Here is a 24456-nt window from a genome sequence, read left to right as displayed (position 1 = left end):
TGCCTCTCACTAATACGTCCATTTGCTTCCAAATGGGAGTAGATCCTGTCTCGAAGAATTCTCTCCAGTAATTTCCCTACCACTGAAGTAAGGCTCACCGGCCTGTAGTTCCCGAGATTATCCTTTCTACCCTTCTTAAACAGAGTAACAACTTTGGCTATTCTCCAGTCATCCGGGTCATCCCCTGAAGACAGCGAGGATCCAAAGATTTCTGTCAAGGCCTTAGCAATTTCCTCTCCAGCCTCCTTCAGTATTCTGGGGTAGATCCCATCAGGCCCTGGGGACTTATCTACCTTAATATTTTTTAAGACACCCAACACCTCGTCTTTTTGGATCACAATGTGACCCAGGCTATCTACACCCCCTTCTCCAGACTCAACATCTACCAATTCCTTCTCTTTGGTGAATACTGATGCAAAGTATTCATTTAGTACCTTGCCCATTTCCTCTGGCTCCACACATAGATTCCCTTGCCTATCCTTCAGTGGGCCAACCGTTTCCCTGGCTACCCTCTTGCTTTTTATGTACGTGTAAAAAGCCTTGGGATTTTCCTTAACCCTATTTGCCAATGACTTTTCGTGACCCCTTCTAGCCCTCCTGACTCCTTGTTTAAGTTCCTTCCTACTTTCCTTATATTCCACGCAGGCTTCGTCTGTTCCCAGCCTTTTAGCCCTGACAAATGCCTCCTTTTTCTTTTTGACGAGGCCTACAATATCACTCGTCATCCAAGGTTCCCGAAAATTGCCGTATTTATCCTTCTTCCTCACAGGAACATGCCGGTCCTGTATTCCTTTCAACTGCCACTTGAAAGCCTCCCACATGTCAGATGTTGATTTGCCCTCAAACATCCGCCCCCAATCTATGTTCTTCAGTTCCCGCCTAATATTGTTATAATTAGCCTTCCCCCAATTTAGTACATTCATCCTCGGACCACTCTTATCCTTGTCCACCAGTACTTTAAAACTTACTGAATTGTGGTCACTGTTACCAAAATGCCCCCCTACTGAAACATCTACCACCTGGCCGGGCTCATTCCCCAATACCAGGTCCAGTACCGCCCCTTCCCTAGTTGGACTGTCTACATATTGTTTTAAGAAGCCCTCCTGGATGTTTCTTACAAACTCCGCCCCGTCTAAGCCCCTGGCACTAAGTGAGTCCCAGTCAATATTGGGGAAGTTGAAGTCTCCCATCACCACAACCCTGTTGTTTTTACTCTTTTCCAAAATCTGTCTACCTATCTGCTCCTCTATCTCCCGCTGGCTGTTGGGAGGCCTGTAGTATACCCCCAACATTGTGACTGCACCCTTCTTATTCCTGATCTCTACCCATATAGCCTCACTGCCGTCTGAGGTGTCCTCTCGCAGTACAGCTGTGATATTCTCCCGAACAAGTAGCGCAACTCCGCCTCCCCTTTTACATCCCCCTCTATCCCACCTGAAACATCTAAATCCTGGAACGTTTAGCTGCCAATCCTGCCCTTCCCTCAACCAGGTCTCTGTAATGGCAACAACATCATAGTTCCAAGTACTAATCCAAGCTCTAAGTTCATCTGCCTTACCCGTAATACTCCTTGCATTAAAACATATGCACTTCAGGCCACCAGACCCGCTGTGTTCAGCAACTTCTCCCTGTCTGCTCTGCCTCAGAGCCACACTGTCCCTATTCCCTAGTTCTCCCTCAATGCTCTCACCATCTGACCTATTGCTCCCGTGCCCACCCCCCTGCCATACTAGTTTAAGCCCTCCCGTGTGACACTAGCAAACCTCGCGGCCAGGATATTTATGCCTCTCCGGTTTAGATGCAACCCGTCCTTCTTATACAGGTCACACCTGCCCCGGAAGAGCTCCCAGTGGTCCAGATAATGGAAACCCTCCCTCCTACACCAGCTGTTTAGCCACATGTTTAGCTGCTCTATCTTCCTATTTCTAGCCTCACTGGCACGTGGCACAGGGAGTAATCCCGAGATTACAACCCTCGAGGTCCTGTCTTATAACTTTCTGCCTAGCTCCCTGAACTCCTGCTGCAGGACCTCATGCCCCTTCCTGCCTATGTCATTAGTACCAATATGTACAACGACCTCTGCCTGTTTGCCCTCCCCCTTCAGGATGCCCTCTACCCGTTCGGAGACATCCTGGACCCTGGCACCAGGGAGGCAACATACCATCCTGGAGTCTCTTTCACGTCCACAGAAGCGCCTATCTGTGCCCCTGACTATAGAGTCCCCTATTACTATTACTCTTCTGCGCTTTGACCCTCCCTTCTGAACATCAGAGCCAGCCGTGGTGCCACTGCTCTGGCTGCTGCTGTTTTCCCCTGATAGGCTATCCCCCCTGACAGTATCCAAAGGGGTATATCTGTTCGAGAGGGGGACAACCACAGGGGATTCCTGCACTGACTGCCTGCCCTTTCTGGTGGTCACCCATTTCTCTGCCTGCACCTTGGGTGTGACCACATTTACATAACTGCGATCTATGACGCTTTCCGCCACCTGCATGCTCCTAAGTGCATCCAATTGCTGCTCCAACCGAACCATGCGGTCTGTGAGGAGCTCCAGTTGGGTGCACTTTCTGCAGATGAAGCCATCCGGGATGCTGGAAGCCTCCCGGACCTGCCACATCTCACAGTCAGAGCACAGCACCCCTCTAACTGACGTTGCGTCAATTAATTAAAATTAAAACTAAAAATTTTTTTTTTTGAATATTTTTTTTTTAAATTTCAAAGTTACTGTTAACTATCTGTTTCCTAGCACTAGATTTCTAATAGAAATGCGAAAGCTAAATATAGTACTCTCCGATCTCTGGCTTAGATATCCCTCTAAATTATAATTAAGTTATTATGTTTAATTAGTTACCAATGCTCACATTTTTTTTAATTTAGTGTAGAATCCCAACCAGCCACTCAGGCCACAGCTTTTCTGTGATGTCACTTCAGTTTCCCCCCGACACACACAATTTGAAAAAGGTATAAAAGTAAAAATGAGTAAAAATCACTTACTTACCTTCTGAGTGTCTTAGATGTTCTCAGGTTCTCTCGCTGACAGAGACTGCTCCTCCACCTCCGAACCTTGACCTGCACAATGCTAATAATATAATAATATGGCACTTACCTCACACCAATGGGTTTTATTATTAGGTTAGAGGAGGAGGGCGGGTGGGAGACACTACACATGTAGTGTCTCGGGTTTCCTCTCCACCAGAATTTATTGGTTGGGGGGGGGGGGGGGGGCCCTTCCCAGAAGTCCGCGGGTCGAACTTCCGGTTCCCGCCTTATATAAAAAAAAATAAAACAGAAAAGAAGAACAGACACGGGACCAGGTAAGGGTTTTTAAATTCACTACTCACCTCCCAGAAGGCCCCTGCGCACCGCTGCCGCCGAAATCCAAAGGGCTGCTCCTGCAAAGGTAAGGGTTTTTAAATTCACTACTCACCTCCCAGAAGGCCCCTGCGCACCGCTGCCGCCGAAATCCAAAGGGCTGCTCCTGCAAAGGTAAGGGTTTTTAAATTCACTACTCACCTCCCAGAAGAGGTTACTGGCTACAATGAGCAATATTCGCTCTCTTTAAGTTTGGATATTGAATCAAGTTAAAAATATGTTTTATATTTTAAGTAAATGAACATTCAGAATAGGTCACCAAATCCATCAATGCTCACCAAATATTTTAGACAACGTAATGGCTACCAGGGAAGGACGATCTTGCTATGGAGGGAGTGCAGCAATGATTTACCAGGCTGATTCCTGGGAGGGTGGGACTGTCATATAAGGAGATACTAAGTCGGTTAAGATTATATTCATTGGCATAAGGACGAGTGAGAAGAGATCTCATAGAAACTTATAAAATTCTGACAGTTCTCAATTATTTCCAATTTTGGGACAATTTAACCTGACCAATCCACCTAAACTGCACATCTTTGGGTTGTGGGGGTGAGACCCACGCAGACACGGGGAGGATGTGGAAACTCCACGCGAACATTGGCCCAGGGCTGGGATCGAACCCAGGTCCTCAGTGGCGCAGGCAACAGTGCTAACCAATGCGCCACCGTTCTGCCCAGGCTAAACCTTTTAGGACGGAGGTGAGAAATTTCTTTACCCAGAGAGAGTAGTGAATCTGTGGAATTCGCTACCACAGAAAGCAGTTGAGGCCAAAACATTGTGTGATTTCAAGAAAGAATTAGATAGCTTGGAGCTAAAGTGATCAAGGGACATGAAGGGAAGACGGAATCGGGGTGTTGAATTTGATGATCAGCCATGATCACAATGAATGGCAAAGCAGGAATGAAGGGCCGAATTGCCTCCCCTGCTTCTATTTTCTATGTAGATCTCTACACATTGCCTTGGGCAGGCTGCTGGCACTGACCAGTGCTGCACCATCTCCCAGGTGGAATTCGTGATCTTGCGGGAGGGTCTCCTGCCAGTCTGTGGGTAGAGAGTTGCCCTCTCCTCCACGGCAACAACATTCTTGTGAGAGCCCTCTTGGTGAATCGTGGAGCTGACATCCTGGCTGTCGTCCTCCTGGCTTGACAGTGAGCAACTGCTGTAGAGCCGGTTAAATGTAGCACTCCCTTGATTGAACAGCTCAGATTGCTCGCGGGACGGGCGAATCAGGCGCTTTGTGCTTCAGGCGCAGCGTTTTTCACGTGGGGACAAAAAAGTCAAAGTGCGTAAAGATTGCGATTCGGATCGTGGCACCAGGGTTGCGGGAATCGTACTAATTTTCTCACGGAAAATTACACTTTGCCATTTTTTGGAAACATTCCGCCCATAAACCTTTACGCATTTGTACCCATGTCCTAATTATTCACTTTTTTGTTTACATCTTTATCTACCTATAAGTGCACCTTCAAGATATTTTGCATTTCTGCCGTAGACTCCTCCACAGCCCTCAAGTATTTTACATTATTGTAGAATGCCATTTTTTTCTTTCTTATCTCCTAACATTAATGACTTTCCGACTTCCTGCGTGTGCAGAGGTGCCAGGCGTTGATCCATTCTGGTAAACTAACCCAACTGTCAACCCGCTTTCTTCACAGTTTTCATCTACCATCAAACAATCACATTTCTATCCATGCTGTCAGTTTTCTACCTATGTTACATTCTTGAATTTCAGTGACAAGCAACTGTGAGGGACTTTAACAAATGTCTTTTGAAAATCTATACATCGATTAGAACAATTTATTCTCTTTATGTACACAGTCACTTCTTCAATGAACTTAAATTTATTTTACACATGGTTACACATGAGGCATTACAAGATGCATATAACTAACCTGCCCCCTAGCTCATTACCATGATCCAGAAATTCTAATGTCTTTCGGAATGTTTAGCTGTACTGAATTTAAAAAGACCATTAATATTCCAAAAATCCAGATTCCCGCTGCATTTTATCTTTCATGCTATTCGATAACTTTGTCTGTTAAAAATTTACCCATCACCTCCTTGGAATTAGCACCATCCACTTGGAGTACCTTGCTGAGTGGGCTTGTTAATCCTTTGTGCGAAAAGGTTCCCTATTTCTCTTTGCTCACCTTTGGGTTTGAATCCCCATATCCCCATTTTTCTTCGAGGGCTTTTACCAATGGTGAACATTTCCCTTGAACCAAATTTATTGGCACGTTGGCACAGTGGTTAGCACTGTTGCTTCACAACTCCAGGGTCCCAGTTTGATTCCCAGCCTGGGTCACTATCTGTGCGGAGTCTGCACCTTCTCCCTGCGTCTGCGTGGGTTTCCTCTGGGTGCTCCGGTTTCCTCCCACAACCCAAAGGTGTGCAGGTTAGGTGGATTGGCCATGCTAAATTGCCTTTAAGTGTCCAAAAAAAGGTTAGGTGGGGTTACTGGGTTACAGGGATCGGGTGGAGATGTGGGCTTAAATAGGGTGCTCGTTCCCAGGGCTTGTGCAGACTCGATGGGCTGAATGGATTCTTTCTGCACCGTAAATTCTATGATTCTATTCATTCGTAAGTACCTCCGCTGGATCACTATGTAGCAACCGTTTGTCTGACATGAATATCTTTAGTATCATTGGGCAAACATCCCTCAAGCCCCTGCTGATGGGTTCCATGGCAGGATATGGCGGGAGACCCAGAAATCGGTTTCATGCTGGCATGAATATAAAGCGGGATTTTCCACTGGTGCCCACCATGGCAGGTTGGAAAGTCTGCCACAGGCTAGCATGAAACTCATTTGCACCCCCTTAATGAGATGAAGGCATGGCCCCTGCCCCCCGATACTTTGCAATGCTAGCGGGAAAACACGTTTGGAACAATGTGGGGTGAGAATGTTTGGACTCACCTGACCAATGCATGGGGCTTTGGAGGGTTCAGGATGCTATCAACCCTGGACCCCGGAACACCACAGCAGTGTGTGTGTGTGGGGGGGAGGGGAGGGGGGGGGACCATCTGCAGATGAACTGTCGAGATTAGGGGTCTTGGAGGTGGTCCACCTTCCAGACTCAGAATGTTCCAAGAGATCCATCATTGTTCTCAGGTGGTCTATTCTCCGGTCTCAGACTGCCCCCAGAGATCCATCTTCAATTTCAGGAGGTCCACCTTCTTTCTTCAATTCAGTAATGTTATGAACCTTTTCAGTATGGCATCTGGGCACAACAGTTGATTGTGTGCCATCCAGGCCTGCCCCATCACTGAATATGGCGTAAAACACCTGGCTGCGTAATTAATGAGGTTGGGGCCGGACGATTTGTCGTATTTTTCCGCCAACCTCTGTAGCGGGAAACACTCCATATCCCCCCCCCCGCAACCCCCCCCCCCGCAACCCCCCCCCCCCCCCCCCCCCCGCCACTACACCGAGGGGAGGACTTTCCGGCAGGTTCGCTGCAGGCGCAAATCTCATTATGCCCATCAATTCTCACAAGAGGGCCTTAAAGATAGTTGCGCCAAGATGATCTCAGATTGAGACTTTCCCCTTCGCCTCACCAGCGATATAATCAGGTTCATGCTCAGTGAGGGTGTGAATCTGGTTACCATCTATTTGCAAGAATTCAAATATGCCTAAATGGCCTAACATTGTATCTTCCACGGGACCCAGCAGTAAAGAAGACCACGCCAGGGGCGCAGAGAACAGTGTAGCCCCATGGTGGTCAGGGACAAGGCAGGGCAGTGCTCTGGATCTTCCCCCTGGCAATGCCAGCTGGCAGGGCCAGAAGCAGGACCAGGGGCAGGGCCTCCAGGGATCCCAATTGGGGGGGGGGGAGGTTCCCACTGTGTGGGGAATGCCAGCGATGGTGGTGGGAGTGGGCCTTTAGTTTCACTTTGAGATTGGGGTGCCCTTCGGCTTGCCAGCTCTGAGTGGCCCGCCCCGCCAGAGTAACAGCACAAACTATGACTGTCTGCTTTTTCCTGAAAGTTTCAGAAGATCTGAAAACCTGGCGATCCAATAGCTACCCTATGCTGGAAAGGCAGCTCGCTGGGGTGCAGCATGGCTGTTGAAAGCCGGGAGACTCCACTCCCGAGGTCTACGCAGCACGCCATGCCTCGTGAGATCCACATCAATTTTGCGAGATGTTGCAATGTAAATCCTGTTTGCCAAATCTGCATATTAGAGCGAGGCAGTAAGGCTCACTCTATAATGTGCAGATTTCCAGGGTACCTGAGGCTTCAGGATTCAATCTCTTCGCCTCAGAGACCTCGGGTGAGCGCCGTTTAGCACCCGTGCCCACAAACGGGGACCAGATGGAATGGAACTCAGGGGGGTCTTCCAGGGGATTGGAGGCCCTTTATGCAGGGTGGTGCCTTGGCATTGCTAGTGTCACCTGGGCACCTGGGCAGTGCCAGTCTGTCACCGTAGCAGTGCCACACCTGGCACTGCCATCTGGCATGGGTGGGGCCAGGTGGGCACTTCCAAGCTGGCATTTTTTGCTCAGGTGCGATTGGGCCTGCAGTGCCCGGTGTGGATGTTGGGGTGGGGGGGCACCCTCACATAGTGCGTTCATGTTCAGGCTTGGGAGAGGGGTTCGGGGTTCTTTAGAGGGCCTCGGAGATCGGGGTGCCATTTTTGGTAGTTGCACATCAGCTGGACATTGAGGGAGTGGAACCCCCTCTGGGTGATAAAGGGAACTCCCTGGTGCCATGGGTGTGGAGAGGGACATAGGTGCAGTCTAACGCTCCTTGCACCTGTGGCAGACCAGCTGTGTGCCCCTAACACTTTTAACATGTCGGGTCTGGTCCAGGTCAAAGTGGATATAGTTCAGAACCCGGACATACAATGCATCTGTGAGGTCACGGATACACTAATGGGTGGATGCCTGTGAAATACCACAGTGGTCCCCTGTAGAACCCTGGAAGGACCCCAGGCATAGGGGATCAGGGCTGCCATGACCTTGATGGCCACAGGGAGCGTGTGCCCTCCGCCGCCACATGGCGCCAAGTCCGCAGGGACATGGCACAGGAGCCGCACAGTCTGCTTCATAAGGTGGAATCTACGACGAGAGATGTTGTTTGACAGCTCCATGAAGGACACACCAATCCAGAAGACTCCTGGTCTCCTTTGGCACCTTTGTTCCTCCTACACAGCTTGTGCAGCCTCCTGTCCCTGATCGTGCCCCATGGCCCCCTGGTCTTGGACTCCCCTCGGACTCCCTGGTGCTCAGTGGAGACAGTGGTGTTCACCTCCCTCTTCCCTCTCAGCGGTCATGGCGCCAAGTTCCTGTTTTTAAAAAGCAAAAGCAATCCATACTGGTTTGATATCACGCCTAGTGGATACAAAGATTCGATGAGGGCTGGAGATGCGATATTAACCCTACTAATGGATTCCGATTCATGTTAATCAGGCCCCTTTCCTGGGCATGAACCTGATTGCATCATCAAGGAATGCCCTGGAAGATTGTGTTCCAAAATCTTGCCTGCGCAAATCTCATTTGTGGTCTCGCGATATTTAGCAGCCATGATGGGATTTGCGCTTGTGGCTTATTGCGCACTTTGCTTTAAGAAAGATAAAAAATGTTTCATTTTCATTTAAATTTTGTTTATGCACCTTTGTGCCTGGGGGTTTGGATAGACTTTTGACAAAACTGTGTTAAAGATTTTGGGTTTGTTTGTATAAAGACTATTTTACTGAGGTCTTTCACCCGCTACAGTTGAAGAGATGGTTTAAAAGGGGTTGAAAGAGTCAGAAAAAGCAGTGATACAGACCCAGGAAAGGCAGGAGTTGAAAGAGGGGATGTTCAGTGTATGTAAGAGGGAGAAGTGAGGAATTTTAGGCTCTCTGAGGAGAAAACTACCGTTTCATTCTTGAATCTGTAGTAACCAGTAGTAACAGCAACTAGGATCATAACACCATCTGGTCACAAATCAGGGCTGGGTTATAAAACTATTTTGATGTCTTCTTACCTCCTGACCCCTCACTGTCTTCTTTTTCAAGACTATTTCTGTCGATTTATCCATCATTGACACAAAGTTCAGAGATTTTCCAGATCATTCTTCTTCTCCCATTCTACACATTTGCCTCTTTTCCGTCCCTTGCATAAGCATATTCAGTTATTCCTTTAAAATATTGGTCGGGCTAAATCGCTGGCTTTGAAAGCAGACCAGGCCAGCAGCACGGTTCAATTCCCGTACCAGCCTCCCCGAACAGGCGCCGGAATGTGGCGACTAGGGGCTTTTCACAGTAACTTCATTTGAAGCCTACTTGTGACAATAAGCGATTTTCATTTCATTTCATTTCTTTAATAGTCTTTTGGCAGGCTCTCCTCAGAGCCAAATGCCTCTTCATTTTCTTTGGCAATTGTTTGGTTTTTAGTTTCCCTCCCCCTGGCTGTCAAAGGTCACAGAGTGCATGGGAAAGACAAACTTTGCAAATACTGACACAAGAGGTGTAATTTAATCCTCGTGGTGGTAGGCCTATTCACTGATTGGACAGCTGGTGATAACACCACTGTGATCATTCCAAGAGAAGAGCCTTAATGTCTTTGAGAACCTTTTGTCTTCAATCAAAGTGTCCCTCCTCGTTAAAAGGTGTTTAAGTGCCATCACAACAAGCTCAATGTTCTGGACCTCTAAATTGGGCAGTCAATTAGATCGCATAGGTGTGCTGGCTCCACTCCTGACTCACGAGAATGCGCTGACAGCACTAATTTCAAGTGGTCCTGTTTTCAGGTGCATTCGATTTTCTCAGTTATAGTACTCATTGGGAGAGTGCATTGTTGCAAGGTTTGTTCACTGAACTGCCACAACTGATAGAAGTTGTCGGAGGATGAGAGAACTAAATTGCAAGATTTTGAAAGATAAACAAATATGAAAATTAGGACGATCCCACTGCTTTTACAAGATTGATACTCTCTTAAAAACGTAGAGTGAAGTTCCAAATGCTTATCACTATCCTCTGAATTTGAAAATGATGTTACAGTTTTGACATTATTACCGTGAAGTGTCAGTTTACAGCATGTCCTTACAATGTGAAATCTTCGCACTAAAAGGAGAACATACTGAATAAATAATCTACTTAATCTTCCACTGGCTTATTCGTGAATAGCATTGCCCGATAGCCCAGTAAGGCTTTTGACAAGGTCTCACATGGGAGACTGACCATGAAGGTAAGTGCCCATGGGATCAATGAGAGCAATTTGGCAAATTGGATCTAAAGTTGGCTTAGTGGCAGGTGGGAGAGGGTGTTGGTCGAAAGTTGTTTTTGTGACTGGAAGCCTGTGTGCAGTGGTGTTCGCAGGAATTGGTGCTGGGTCCGTTGCTGTTTGTAGTGTACATTAATGATCTAGATGGGAATGTGGGGGGTATGATCAGTAAGTTCGTAGATGACACAGAAATTGGTGGGGTGGTAAATAGTGAGGAGGAAAGCCTTAGATTACATGGTGATACAGATGGGCTGGCCTGATGGGCAGAACAGTGCGAATGGAATTTAACCCTGAAAAGTGTGTATTAATGCATTTTTGGAGGACTAACAAGGCAAGGGAGTACACAATGAATGGTAGGACATTAGGAAATACAGAGGGCCCTTGATGTACTGTCCATAGATCCCTGAAGACAGCAGGATAGGTAGATGGTAGTTAAGGCATATAGGGTGTTACTTGCCTTTATTAGCTGAGGCATAGAATATAAGATCAGGGAGGTTATGATGGAGCTGTATAAAACGCTGGTTAGGCCACAGCTGGAGTACTATGTGAGCTTCTGCCCATTACACTATAGGAAGGATGTGATTGTGTGAGAGAGTGTGCAGAGGAGATTCACCAGGATGTCACCTGGACTGGAGCATTTCAACTATGAAGAAAGGCTGATTAGGCTGGGGTTGGCCTCCTTATAGCAGAGAAGGCTGAGAGGTGACCTCATTGAGGCATACAAAATTATGAAGGACAGGAAGAAACATTCCTTCTTAGTTGAGGGGTCAATAACCAGGGCATATAGATTCAAGGTAATGGGCAGGAAATTTAGAGGGTAATGAGCAAAAGCTTTTTCACATAGAGAGTGGTGGGAATATGGAACTCACGGCCTGAAAGGGGGTAGAGGTGGGAACCTTCACAACATTTAAGAAACATTTAGTTGAATACTTGACATGCCATAACATACAAGGCTACGGACTAAGTGCTGGAAAAAGGGATTAGAATAGATTGTGTGTTTGATGGCTGGCATGTGAGGCTGATCAAGAAGGTAAGAGTCCATGGGATCCAAGGCAATGTGGCAAATTGGATCCAAAATTGGCTTTGGCAGGAGGAAAAAGGTGTTAGTGGAAGGTTGTTTTTCTGACTGGAAGCCTGTGCCAGTGGTGTTCTGCAGGAATTGGGTCCTTGGTCCCTTGCTGTTTGTAGTGCACATTAATGATTTAGATGGGAACGTGGGTGTTATGATCAGTGCGTTAGCCTAAGGACCTCTTTCTGTGCTGGGAAACTCTATTACTCTCTGAATATGATTCAATGGGACTAAGGGGGAAACACTCCACTGGTTGGAACGATTCACAGCAGAAAGAAAGATGCTTGTGGTTGTTCAACGTCAATCATCTCAATCCCAGGACACTGCAAGAGCTCCTCGAGATAGTGTCCTAGGCGCAACCATCTTCAGCTGCTTCATAGAATTTGTACAATTTACAGTGCAGAAGGAGAACATTCGGCCCATCGGGCCTGCACCGGCCCTTGGAAAGAGCACACTACTTAAGCCCACACCCCACCCTATCCCCGTAACACAGTAACCCCACCTAACCTTTTGGACACTAAGGGGCAATTTATCAAGGCCAAACCACCTAACCTGCACACCTTTGGACTGTGGGAGGAAACTGGGGCACCCGGAGGAAACCCACGCAGACACGGAGAGAAAGTGCAAAAAGTTGCCAAATTGCTCTGGATCCCATGGGTTCTTACTGTTAAGGAATGGGGTAAGAGACATTCCAATTAGATGTCTCATTGATGTTAAGTATCCAATAATTGACACTGATATGTAAAGAGGTCATAGATGGCTCTTGTGGCATGTAATGTGGTGATAGAGTTTTGTATAGAGTGTGTTCAAGGTAAAGTTAAGATGTTTGTGAAAAGGAGCAAACCTCTTGATTCTGTACTCAACAGCAGGCAGAAGCTAACACATACCTCCTTGGTCAGACTCCCATGTGAGACTTTGTCAAAAGCCTTACTGAAGTCCATGTAGATTACATCAACTGCACTGCCCTCATCTACACACCTAGTCACCCCCTCGAAAAATGTTATCCAATTTTTTAGACATGATATCCCCTTGGCAAAGACATGTTGACTATCCTTGATTCATCTTTGCCTCTCCAAATGAAGATTAATTCTGTCCCTCAGAATTGTTTCCAATAATTTCTCCACCACTGATGTTAGATTCACTGGCCTTTAATTACCTGATTCTTCCCTACTTCCCTTCCTGAATAATGGTATTTCCAATACTCTGGCATCTCACCTGTAGGCAGAGATGATTAGCAAATGCATATCAGAGCCCCTGCAATCTCCTCTCCTCACCAGCAGCCTAGGATACATTTTGTCTGTGCCTTGGGATTTATCCACTTTTAAGCCCGATAAAATCACTAACCCCCCCATCCCTCTCAATGCTAATCTAATCAATTGTAGCATAGTCCTCCTCCCTGCTTCCTATACTTACATCATCCTTCTGCATAGTGAACACAGATGCAAAATATTCATTTAATACCTCACCTATCTTTCTTGGCATCACACACAGGTGCCACTTTTGTGCCTAATAGGCCCTACTTTTTCCCTGTTTACCCTCTTTCCTTAATATCCTCATAAAACCTCTTGGGGCTTTTGTTTATTTTGCCAGCCAGTGTTTTTTCACCCCCCCCCTTTTCACTCTCCTGATTTATTTTTTAAGTACCCCCCTTGCCACCCCCCGCACTTTCTTTCCTCCCCTAGGGTATCCACTATTTTCAGACCCCTGTATCTGCCATAAGCCTCCCTTGTTTCCTGGTCCAATCTTGTATTTCCTTTGACATCCAGTGTTCTCTGGACTTTTTGGTCCCACCCTTAACCTTTGCAGGAACATGTTGGCTTTGTACTCTCTCTAGTTCATTTCTTTTTGAATCCAGTTTTGCAAGGGCTCCTTGATGTCACACTCATTCAAATGCTGCCTTGATGTGAAGGGCAATCACCCTCCCCTCACCTCTTGTGTTCAGCTCTTTTGTCCAAGTTGGGACCAATGAGGCCAGGATCCAGTGCCCTTGCAGAATCCAGTGCTTTTAGATGTTTTCTGATATCACATGGAGTGAATTGAAATGGCTGAAGACGGGCATCTGTGATGCTGGGACCTCCAGAGAAGGCTGAGCTGGACGATCCATTTGGCACTTCTGCTTGAAGATGGTGGCAAATGCTTCAGCCTTGCCTTTTGTATATAACTCTGTTATACCTTCAGCAAGTTAGCACCTCATTTTTAGGTATGTTTGATTCAGTTCTTGGCATGCTCTACTGCACTTCCCATTGAACCACGGTGACATAGTGGTTAGCACTGCTGAGTCACAGCGCCGGTGACCTGGGTTCGATTCCGGCTTTGGGTGGCTGTCTGTGTGGAGTTTTCAGGTTCTCCACATGTCTGCATGGGTTTCCTCCAAGTGCTCCGGTTTCCTCTCACCGTCCAAAGATTTGGAGGTTAAGTGAATTGGCCATGATCAATGCGCAGGGGAAATGGAGCCTAGGTAGAGTGCTTGTTTGGAGGGTCGGAGCAGAACCAATAGGCCAAATGGAATCCTTCTGCACTGTAATGAGTCAATGGATTCTATGAACCAGGATTTGTCCCTGGATTGATGGTAGAGTGGGGAATATGCAGGGCTATGGAGTTACAGATTGTGTTTGGAAACAGTTCTGTTGCTGCTGATGGCCACCACATATGGATGTCCAGTTTTGAGCTTCGATACCTGTTCTGAATCTAGCGCAGTGGTAGTGTCACACAGTTCAATGGAGTGCATCTTCAGTTTAAAAACGGACTTTGTTTCTGTCAGGCCACTTTTACAATACTGTAGGGAACAGGTAGATTGGCGAGAGGAAGATCAAGTAGTTTTTTCCCTCTTGTTGGTTCTGTTATCACATGCTGCTGGCTTCGTCTGGCAGAGTTGGCTTTTAGTACTTGACTGGTTTGGTCAGTAATGGTGCTACCTAGACATTTTTGGTGATGGGCATTGCGGTTCTCCAACCAGAGTGCATTTTACCTTGCCACCCTCAGTGTTTCTGCTATGTGGTATTCAACATGGAGGACTACTGATTCAAGTAGCTAAGGGGGCAGTATTTGGCAGCTGGATGTTTCCTGGCCCATGTTTGACCTGATGTCATGAGATTTTATAAGTTCAGGAGTCAATGTTAAGGACTATTAGAGCCCCTCCCTGCTGACTATATCACAGAATCATAGAATTTACAGTGCAGAAGGAGGCCATTCGGCCCATCGATTCTGCACTGGCTCTTGGAAAGAGCATCCCACTTAAGCCGACAGCTCCAACCTATCGCCGTAAACCAGTAACCCCACCTAACCTAAGGACAATTTAGCATGGCCAATCCACCTCACTTGCACATTTTTGGACTGTGGGAGGAAACCGGAGCACCCGGAGGAAACCCACACAGACATGGGGAGAACGTGCAGACTCCGCAAAGACAATGACCCAGCAGGGAATCGAATCTGGGACCCTGGAGCTGTGAAGCAACTGTGCTACCGTGTTATATGACTATGCTGCCATCTCTGGTGGATCTGTGTTGAGATAGCTCTCCAACGTTTGGCACAAATCTCCAGATTTTTGTGAGGGGTACTTCGTAGGGTTGCCTTTGCCATTTCTGGTATCTAAGTCAATTAGGTCAATCCAGTTCAATTTTTCAAATTGTCCATGCAGTTTGATACAGCTGAGTGTTGCTCGATCCTTTTAGAGGGCAATGTCCACCACATTGTACCATATGTAGGCCAGACCAGGTAAGGATGACAGATTTTCTTCCTTGAATGGCATCACTGATTTTTACAGCAATCCTATAACTTTATGGTTACCATTAATGAGACTAAATTTTTATTTCATATTTATCAATTGCATTTATATTCCACCAGCTGCCGTGGGTGGACTCCTATGTCCAGAGCATGAATCCAGTCCTCTAGATGACTAGTGCAGTGACGCTCCCATTATACAACCACGGATTGTTTGGGGGAGGCAGCCTGCCATTCACTGGCGGGGGGATCTTCCAGTCGCGCTGCTGTCAGCGGGGTTTCCCATTGTTCGCACCCTCTGCCGCTGAGGAACTGGCGGTGGGGGTGGGGGGGGCGTCGCCATCAGCGGGGTCCGAAGATCCCGCCGACGGGAACGGCCAGAAAACCCCACCCTTCATTTGAATTTTGAGTTTAAATACAGAGAAACAAAATTGTCGGAAAGAATTTTGTGTTTCATTTAATTTTAGAAAGGAGCAGAACTGGCACACCTGTCACAGCTGCCTTGAATATTTAATATGTGAGAGAATAAAATCTATAAGGGCTTCAGATGCCCGGACCAAATGTGGAAAAATAAAGGCTTCTCTTCTGAATATCAGTAGAATAAAGTTGGGCTAAGTATGCTCGTATTCAACCAGATTATTAATGCACCATCACACACGTGTAGAGTAAATGCGTGATACTCATGGACATTGTATTCCTCTCAGCACACAACTGCTAAGTAATTAATTCCAAAATATTGACATCCCATTAGAGAGCAGAGTGAACAATTGTTGGACTGCTGCCTGACCACATGTACTAACATTATTCAATATGAAGTGACTGCCGTCTCACAGGAGAGTTTGTGGATCCAGGTTTTAACAATGCTTCGTGTACACTGCTTTGCCATTATTGTCTTTCCTTCAGGATCTTATCTCAAGTTGCAGTAATTCATTTTTTTACCTTCTCTTGCACTACTGTTCAATCAACCTACCTATCCTGCTCCAAATTCCCCGACCAGGCTAAGGAAACATTTTGCAGCTAAAACTGTTTTTAAATGAATGAGTTATTATTAACAGCAGGTGTGGGAGAATGGCTCCGATAGGTGAAAAGAAAGGAACCATTGTTAATTTTAATCCCTATTTACATCATCAATATTGCAATAGAAACGTTTATGGCATTTTAACACAAATGTTATTTTTTTTGATGAGGTTTCTAATTGATTTTGCAGTGGCCTGATACATACAGCTATATTTCAATTGTAGCCCAATCGTGGGTGTTGAAAATTATTTCTCATTCAGGACGACATGACAATCATTAATCAGGGGCGGGATTCTTCGGAAACCGGCGGGCGGGCAACTCTGGCGTGAAAGAACCACTCCGGCGTCGGGCCGCCCCAAAGGTGAGGAATCCTCCGCACCTTCAGGGGGTAGGCCAGCGCCGGAGTGGTTTGTGCCACGCTGGCCTGCGCGGAAGGGGCTCAGCGCCACGTGAACTGGCGCCGAAGGGCCTCCGCCGGCCGTGCGAGTTGGCGCATGCGCGGGTACGCCAGCGTGTGCTGGCGTCATCCCAGCGCATGCGCAGGCAGGGTTCATCTCCGCGGCGGCCATCGCGGACTGTTTCACCAGCCGGCGTGGAGGAATAGAGTGCCCCCACGGCATAGGCCCACCCACGCATTGGTGGGTTCAGATCGTGGGACTGGCCAACATGGGGGCACCGCCTGGAGCTAGATCCCCCCGCGCACTCCCGAGGACCCCGGAAGCTGCCTGCGGAGCCAGTTCCCGCCGGTAAATACCTGTTGTAATTTACGCCGGCGGGACCAGCCGAAAATGGGCGGCCATTCGGCCTATCGCGGGCCGGAGAATCGCCGGGGTGGCCGCTGCCAATGGCCCCCGACCGGCGCGGCGCGATTCCCGCCCCAGCCAAACCCCCGGCACCGGAGAATTCGGCAACCAGCGCGGGCGGGATTCACGCCGCCCCCCGGCGATTCTCCGACCCAGCGGGGGGTCGGAAAATCCTGCCCCAGATCTTTTGTTCGTGGGCCTCAGTTTGGTGTCATATACAAAGTGGTTTAGTAAAGCAGAAAGCGAAGTGAAAGACTCAGAATACGTTATATCTGCTTATATTTAATTTGAATCAGAGGATAGAATTTCACCCTTGACGTGTGTGCTTGGCAGGCGGATCTGGAAGTGGCCATGAATCCCAATCCTGCCCATATCCAATGAAAACTCATTAAAGTGGCAGCCAGAGCGAATCGTGTCCAATTTGGTTGATGCCCGCCATGCCCAATGGCAGCCCACCATGAAGCGGCCTCCACAGGCCGCAGAAGAATCCCTGTCAGAGCAATGGCAACAGCAGGAGGTCACAGCAAACAGGAGCGGAGTTTGGGTGTGCAGCAAGCACCCAGTGTCCCAGATGGTTGCCTCCGAGTCCTTGTTGAGGCAGTCAGAGCCAGGAGGAGAGGGCTGGGGCCAAGGGATGGGAGGAGAGGCCACCCCACTTTACCAAGGAGGCATGGACTGAGGTGGCAGCAGAGGTCAGTGGCCATGAACTTTTCTGGATAATCTGAACCCAGTGCCTGAAAAGAGTCAAATACTTTATGCGCTCGGCACAGGCAAGTACTGAGTGGGCATTTGTCCTGAATGGGGCTCTGAGGAGGATGGCCACCATGGTTACGATCAAGTGTGCAGGTCTCATGTGGTCTCGAATCACATATATCCCTGTGCATCTTGCGCCTGGAAAGGTAAATCAGCAACCTCTGGTCCATCAAAGGTTCAGGTCTCCTCGGCAGTTAGTAACATTCTGAAACCACTGCAGGGGGGGGGGGGGGGGAGAGGGGGGAGGGGGGGTGCGGGGGGGGGGGGGGGGGGGGAGAGGGGGGGGGGGGAGAGGGGGGGGTGCAGCATGGTATAGCATGTGGGGTGAAGGTTTCAACACTCATTGGACTGCACTGACTTGCAGGAGAAACAATTGGGAGCAATCTGCCACTGGTGGGGGGGGGGAGTCACGAGCTGTGAGCCCTGGAGCCTGTGGGCAGGTGTGGAGGAAGGTTGTCAGGCCATAGAGAGGCTGGCATCTCTGGGGACGGGTAAGAGCCCGTTAGATAAGCATGAGACATTCAGCATGAAGTGGTGACAGAGAGTCTGCTCCATCTGAACAACCTCATTTTTATTTTTTATTTTAGAAAAATAAATTTAGTGTACCCAATTCATTTTTTCCAATTCAGGGGCAATTTAGAGTGGCCAATCCACCTACCCTGCACATCTTTGGGTTGTGGGGACGAAACCCACGCAAACACAGGGAGAATGTGCAAACTCCACGCGGACAGTGACCCAGAGCCAGGATTGAATCTGGGACCTTGGCGGCTTGAGGCAGCAGTGCTAACCACAGTGCCACTGTGCTGCCCTTGAACAACCTCATTTATGAGCTGGGCACTAAAAAGAACCCTCAATTCAGCTAATGCCCATGGTGACGGCCAACATGTACTGAGATGTCAATCTGTGTGACATGACTGAGGAATCTTACTCTTTGTTTCCATCCATCAGATGATCCGTCCGTCAGAGCAGACATTACTCCCCCACCGACACCCGAGACATCGATGGATGTATGTGAGGCACACCATTTCTCAACACCCAGCACCAGCGCAGACAGGTGCATGCCGGTGGCCATGACCATGTTGGGAGAGTTAGGGTGCAGCAGTGAGGGCACTTCATGCTCACATGGGCAGATGGTGGATGTATGGAGGGTTCCAGCGTCCATTGGGCTGGATGTCCAGTGGGATGGACAGGAGACCTGGCGGAGATCCCGGAACATCTGTGCGCCATAGTCTCTGTCATGGAGGAATTCTTGTGGAGCATGGAGCACACAACCTCATCCATTGAGAGATTGGACACTCTCATGGAGAGGCAGCTCCAGGAGCGCAGTGCCGCAATACTGGGGTTGCACTCAGATCTGCAAGCCCTCACATAGGCACTGGTCTGAGGAGGTCAAAGCCTACGTGGGACAAGGAGGTGCCAACCAGTGCCAGCCATGGTTGCCCACCCTTCATTGCTGAGCAGGGAAGTAAGGATTCACCTCAGAATGGCAGACAAGGTCGCTGCCGTCTTTGTGGACGCCTCTCACAGATCCCCAGGCAAGGGCACCATCTCCTTCATCTCTCTGCCAGCCGCCTCTCCATCACAGGATCCTCAACGTCTGAGGGTTGCCCGACAATGTTGTTGAGTGCACCTTCTCGGGCAATGCCCCACTGACCAGAGGACAACTGGCAATGTAATCTGTCCCAACCTGGCTACAAGATTATCAACCTGCCTTCAATGCACTGATACGAGGGATGGGAGGGACCTCGACGAGTACCTGCTAATGTAAGCTGAAAACGCAATAGTCACAAGCCGGGGTCCACAGTGTGTGCTGTTGCTTTATTTGAATTCAAATAGCTATGTTAATGATCTGGATGGATTTTTGTTTTCTATCATCCAAAATTTGTCCTTGGCATCATTAGGTAACCCTTGTCAACAATCAACAACCCATCTAGGTGAGCTGGAGCAACAATGGACCTGGCACCTCCAAGTGATGAAGAATGCATGAATCATGCTAGATGCCCGGATACCTTGTCTACACCTGCAGAACCTGTGCCTGTGGTCACCCACAATCTGAGCATTCATTGGGTGAAATCCCTTCTTGAACACCAAGGCTCCCGACTGGCCAACTGGCATTTTGTACAATCAATGGCACCCTGGATGCGGGGGAACCCTGCAATGGTGGCAAATCCTTTGCCCAGTCAGCCTGGCTGGTTGTGGTCCAGCCCCGTCTGCCCATGTTTCCCATGTAAAGAGCTTAAAATCGCACTGGCAACATGAAATTCGGGTCAATTGGTGTTTAATCCCTTTAGTTATGTTTCTAATTGTCAGCGAGCACTTGCCCGTTTGCATCTGCGTCCACTGAGTAAAATATTGCCCACGTGCACAACAATACCAGGATGCATGCCCAACTTCCTGAAATTAATGAATCTGTTCACACCAGGGTGGCGCAGTGGTTAGCATTACTTCCTCACGGCGTCGAGGGCCTGGGTTCAATCCCGGCCCCGGGTCACTGTCTATGTAGAATTTGCACATTCTCCCTGTGACAGCGTGGGTCTCACCCCCACAACCCAAAGATGTTCAGGATAGGTGGATTGGCCATGCTAAAATTGTCCCCAGGGTGGAAAGTTTGAATCTATGGGGAGATGGGCTGATGCGAGCGTGCAGATTTGGAAAATAATTTGGGAAACACTGGTGTTGAGGTAAGCACATGGTGCAATAACTGCAACTGTCTTCAAATGTATACTTTGCATTGGAACTTACAAACCTTAAAGAACATTTATAAAGGAGAGTATTGCTTAACTGTTGACAAAGCTCGATTTTATTCTGGACGCATATGCATTAGTGCATCTGCCCATATTTTCAAACAAGTTTGAGACACGCACCTTCATGTCTAAAAACTAGTTTTAACATATTTTATGTCATGTGTACATGTTTATATCTCATTCACACACTTGTGGCTGGGCATTCTAGCATTGTTCTAGAATCCAGTAAATTCCAAAATCCAGAAATGCCTTAGTCCGAAGCATTCCAGACTGGAGAGGTTACAGTCTACAACCGATAGACTTCCTTTAATGGCTTTGTTAGCAGAGATAGAGTTGAGATTTATGGTGATTAACCCTTTTAAGGGTAAAACAGCAGAGTAAGAGTCACATGGCTTGGGTGACCAATTGGGACTCAAAATGGGTAATTACCACAGGAGGTGGAGTCCTTTCTTAGGCAGGAGACATGTTGGGACCAGGTGCAGCCGTTCTGGCTGCTGTATGGCTGTACAGTTTTTCTTATTAAAATATATCTTTGTGGTTCGAATGATTGAATGAAATGAAGTGAAAATGAAATGAAAATCGCTTATTGTCACAAGTAGGCTTCAAATGAAGTTACGGTGAAAAGCTCCTAGTCGCCACATTCTGGCGCCTGTTCGGGGAGGCTGGTATGGGAATAGAACCCATGCTGCTGGCCTGCGTTGGTCTGCTTTAAAAGCCAGCTATATAGCCCTGTGCTAAACCATCCCATAAAGTCTATGTACTTGCATTATTACATCTGGCGATGAGGATAAAATTATCAAGGTATTGCCTCTACTCTGACACATGTGAGTATCTTGGAGGAACAGATTGTTTGTAAACATATGGGTCACTTGAGTAGAGTGACGCTCCAGCAGTCAGTGTTGCCATCAAGAAATGTTTTTGAACGCATAAGCATCGATGTACCAGATTGACCTGTTTTGACATAACTGATGTCTCCTTGGAAACAAGTATGAATAAACTGCCTGTGCCAGAAGAGGTACCCATTATTGCAATTCCTGTTAATGTCGATCCTGTGGAAGTATCTCAGTCTGCAGAATTACCTGCTCTACAAGAAACAGAAAAACCCCTCAGTCTCGATTTATAATTGTCCAACTCATGTATAATGTTTATTTAGAATTTAGGACTGAGTCACTTTGCTATTGAATATTATATAATGGAGTTAAAGGGGGAGGGATGTAGTGATTTTTGCTGAGTGTTCCTTTAAGGGTGACACAAGTCACATGTCATGGTTGGCCAATTGGGACTCGAGTGGATAATCACAACAGAGGGTGGAGTCCTCTCTTGGGCAGGAGACACATAGGGAACTAAGTGCAGCCGTGCTGGCTGCTACAATGTTTTTTTATTATTAATACGTATCTTCTGTGTTTCTAATGAAGTCTGTGAAGGTGCATCATTACAGGTAGTCTGTACAGTTAGTACATTACAGGTAGTCTGTGATTAAGTACTGCAGATAGGAAAGTGCCAGGGCAGCAATGCATCAATCGATGCCCGAGGTGACAGTTCGACATTACAATTTGTCTTACTGACCCCAGCTTAGAGGAGGAAATGAGTTAACAAATCTATTAAAACAGTGGGAAAAGGGAAGTCATACTTAGTGAAAGTAATGCTTACCTTTGTGATGAATGTGGGAAATGTTTGTGTATAATGGCCCATAACGTATAATGGCTAGCAGCGGGAAGCCTTGGGCCGCCAAATTTGAAAGCAAAATGTATGCACTTACCTGCACTCCGAAGTTGCGAGGAACCTTCTTTAACTTCGGCAGCCTGGGGCCTCCAGCACCCTGGTCTTCACAGGCTCCAGTGCAACCCCGCCCCCTTTATGATGCGGGCAGCTTGGGAACGCCGATTGAGGGCTGGCAGTTAAACAGATAGAAATCAACAGGCAACGATTTTAACCCGTGTTTTAAAGATACGTAGATGTTATTTCAACAGTTTTTTTGCTCTTTTTTTTAATCAGGCATTGTTGATTCTTTTAAGGTAATTTTCAATTTTATTTCTTTACAATTAAAGGTGATTATTTATAAGTGAACATAGGTTTGGTTATTTGTTTAAATCTGTGAAACTATTTAAATCTGCACCATCTAATATTATCTAACTTTACATGTGGCATGCTTAAAAATGTTTGTATAATTTAGATTATGGACATAAGATTTTAAAAGCCCCCCAGGGATTTTTGCTGTCACTGTCCTAATATCTGATTTCTTTTGATTAGTGTTTATAGGATCACTGCAGTGCAGAAGAAAGCCATTCGGCCCATCAACTCTACACTAACTCTCTAAAAGGGCACCCAACCTAGCTCCCCTTCCACCCCGCCCTGTCCCTATAACTTCACCTAACCTTTGGGCACTTAAGGACAATTTAACAAGGCTAATCCACCTAACATGCACATGTTTGTTCTGTTAGAGGAAACCAAAACACTCGGAGGAAATGGCAGTGGCACAGTGGTTAGCACTGCTGTTTCACAGCACCAGGGACCTGGGTTAAATTCCTGCCTGGGTGACAGCCTGTGTTGGCTTTGCACGTTCTCCCCATAACTGCATGGGTTTCTTCTGGGAGCTCTTGTTTCCTCCCACGGTCCAAAGATGTGGAGGTTAGGTGAATTTGTTACGCTAAATTGTCACTGGATGGGATTAGGGGATAGGGTTGGAGATTGGGCCTAGGTAAGACCATCTTGGGTCGGTGAACTCAATGGGATGAATGGCCTCCTTTTGCACTGAAGAAATTCTATGGTTCTATTCCATGGTTCTAGCAAACCCATGCAGACACGGGGATAATGTACAAATACCACACAGTGACTCAAGGTCCGAATTGAACATGGATCCCTGGAGGCAGCAATACTAACTAGTGTGCCACCGTGTTACCTGTGTTAAATATGTTTCTGCCTTGTTTACTTCAATTATCTTAATCATTTATAATTACCTCAATTAAATGTTTGTGTTCTGATGTTTCAGTAAGACATTTGTAAAAGTTTGTAAAGTTTAAGAGAAACATTTATTGACAACAATAATTTTATAAATTCAAAACTTTGAAACTAGTCAACATTTAACTTAACGTTTAATTTTATCAGCTGAACAATGACATAAAACTACCTCAACATTTACAAATTTTTTGCAACAAAATATATTTTCTCACTTAAACACAATGGTTCCGTCTATTTGTAAAGGAGAGAGAAGGAAGATGGCGACGGAAGGGAGTGAAGAGGGGAGGGAGGGAAGAAGAGAAGGAGGGAGGAAAGAGTGGGAAGGGGAGAGTTTTGACAATTGTTAATTGACAAGTTCAACATCCGAAAGCAGCAGCTGCTGAAGCGCAGTATCCTGGCACACATCTGCTCTGAAATCATTTCGGGATGTCCTTTGGTAATATATTCCGAGTGGTGGATGATTGATTCGCTGCAATGACTGTCAGACAGATAGTTCACATTAGCATCATCTTAGGATCAGAGGTAGCAAAATTAAAATGGAATTGAGGAGAAACTATTTTTCCCAAAGGGTTGTGAATCTGTGGAATTTGCTACCGCAGAGTGCGGTGGATGCTGGGACAGGAGTAAATTTAAGGAGGAGTTAGACAGATTTTTAATTGGTAATGAGTTGAAGGGTTATGGAGGGTTAAGGGCAGGACAGTGGAGTTAAGGCCAGGATGAGATCAGCCATGATCAAATGGCGGAGCAAACTCGATGGGCCAATGAACTAATTCTGCTCCTTTTATTTAATGAAACTATGAACTTACAGGAGGCTT

The 24456-nt window shown here is 47.1% G+C and overlaps 1 long non-coding RNA gene across 2 annotated transcripts in view; it reads right to left on the bottom strand.

Annotated features, from left to right (window-relative positions):
- The window catches only part of LOC140430588 (uncharacterized), a 92402-nt gene extending 69874 nt beyond the window's left edge, over positions 1 to 22528 (bottom strand). For both annotated transcript variants that reach the window (XR_011949463.1, XR_011949464.1), the window contains exon 1: positions 22443 to 22528. This is a non-coding gene — a long non-coding RNA (uncharacterized lncRNA). The remainder of the gene's footprint in view (positions 1 to 22442) is intronic.
- Between the last annotated feature and the right edge of the window lie 1928 nt (positions 22529 to 24456).

Source organism: Scyliorhinus torazame, chromosome 10 (genome assembly GCF_047496885.1).
Source record: "Scyliorhinus torazame isolate Kashiwa2021f chromosome 10, sScyTor2.1, whole genome shotgun sequence".
Lineage (NCBI taxonomy): Eukaryota > Metazoa > Chordata > Chondrichthyes > Carcharhiniformes > Scyliorhinidae > Scyliorhinus > Scyliorhinus torazame.
The sequence above is the reverse complement of the archived record's forward strand: the minus strand, read 5'-3'. Positions and strand labels throughout refer to the sequence as shown.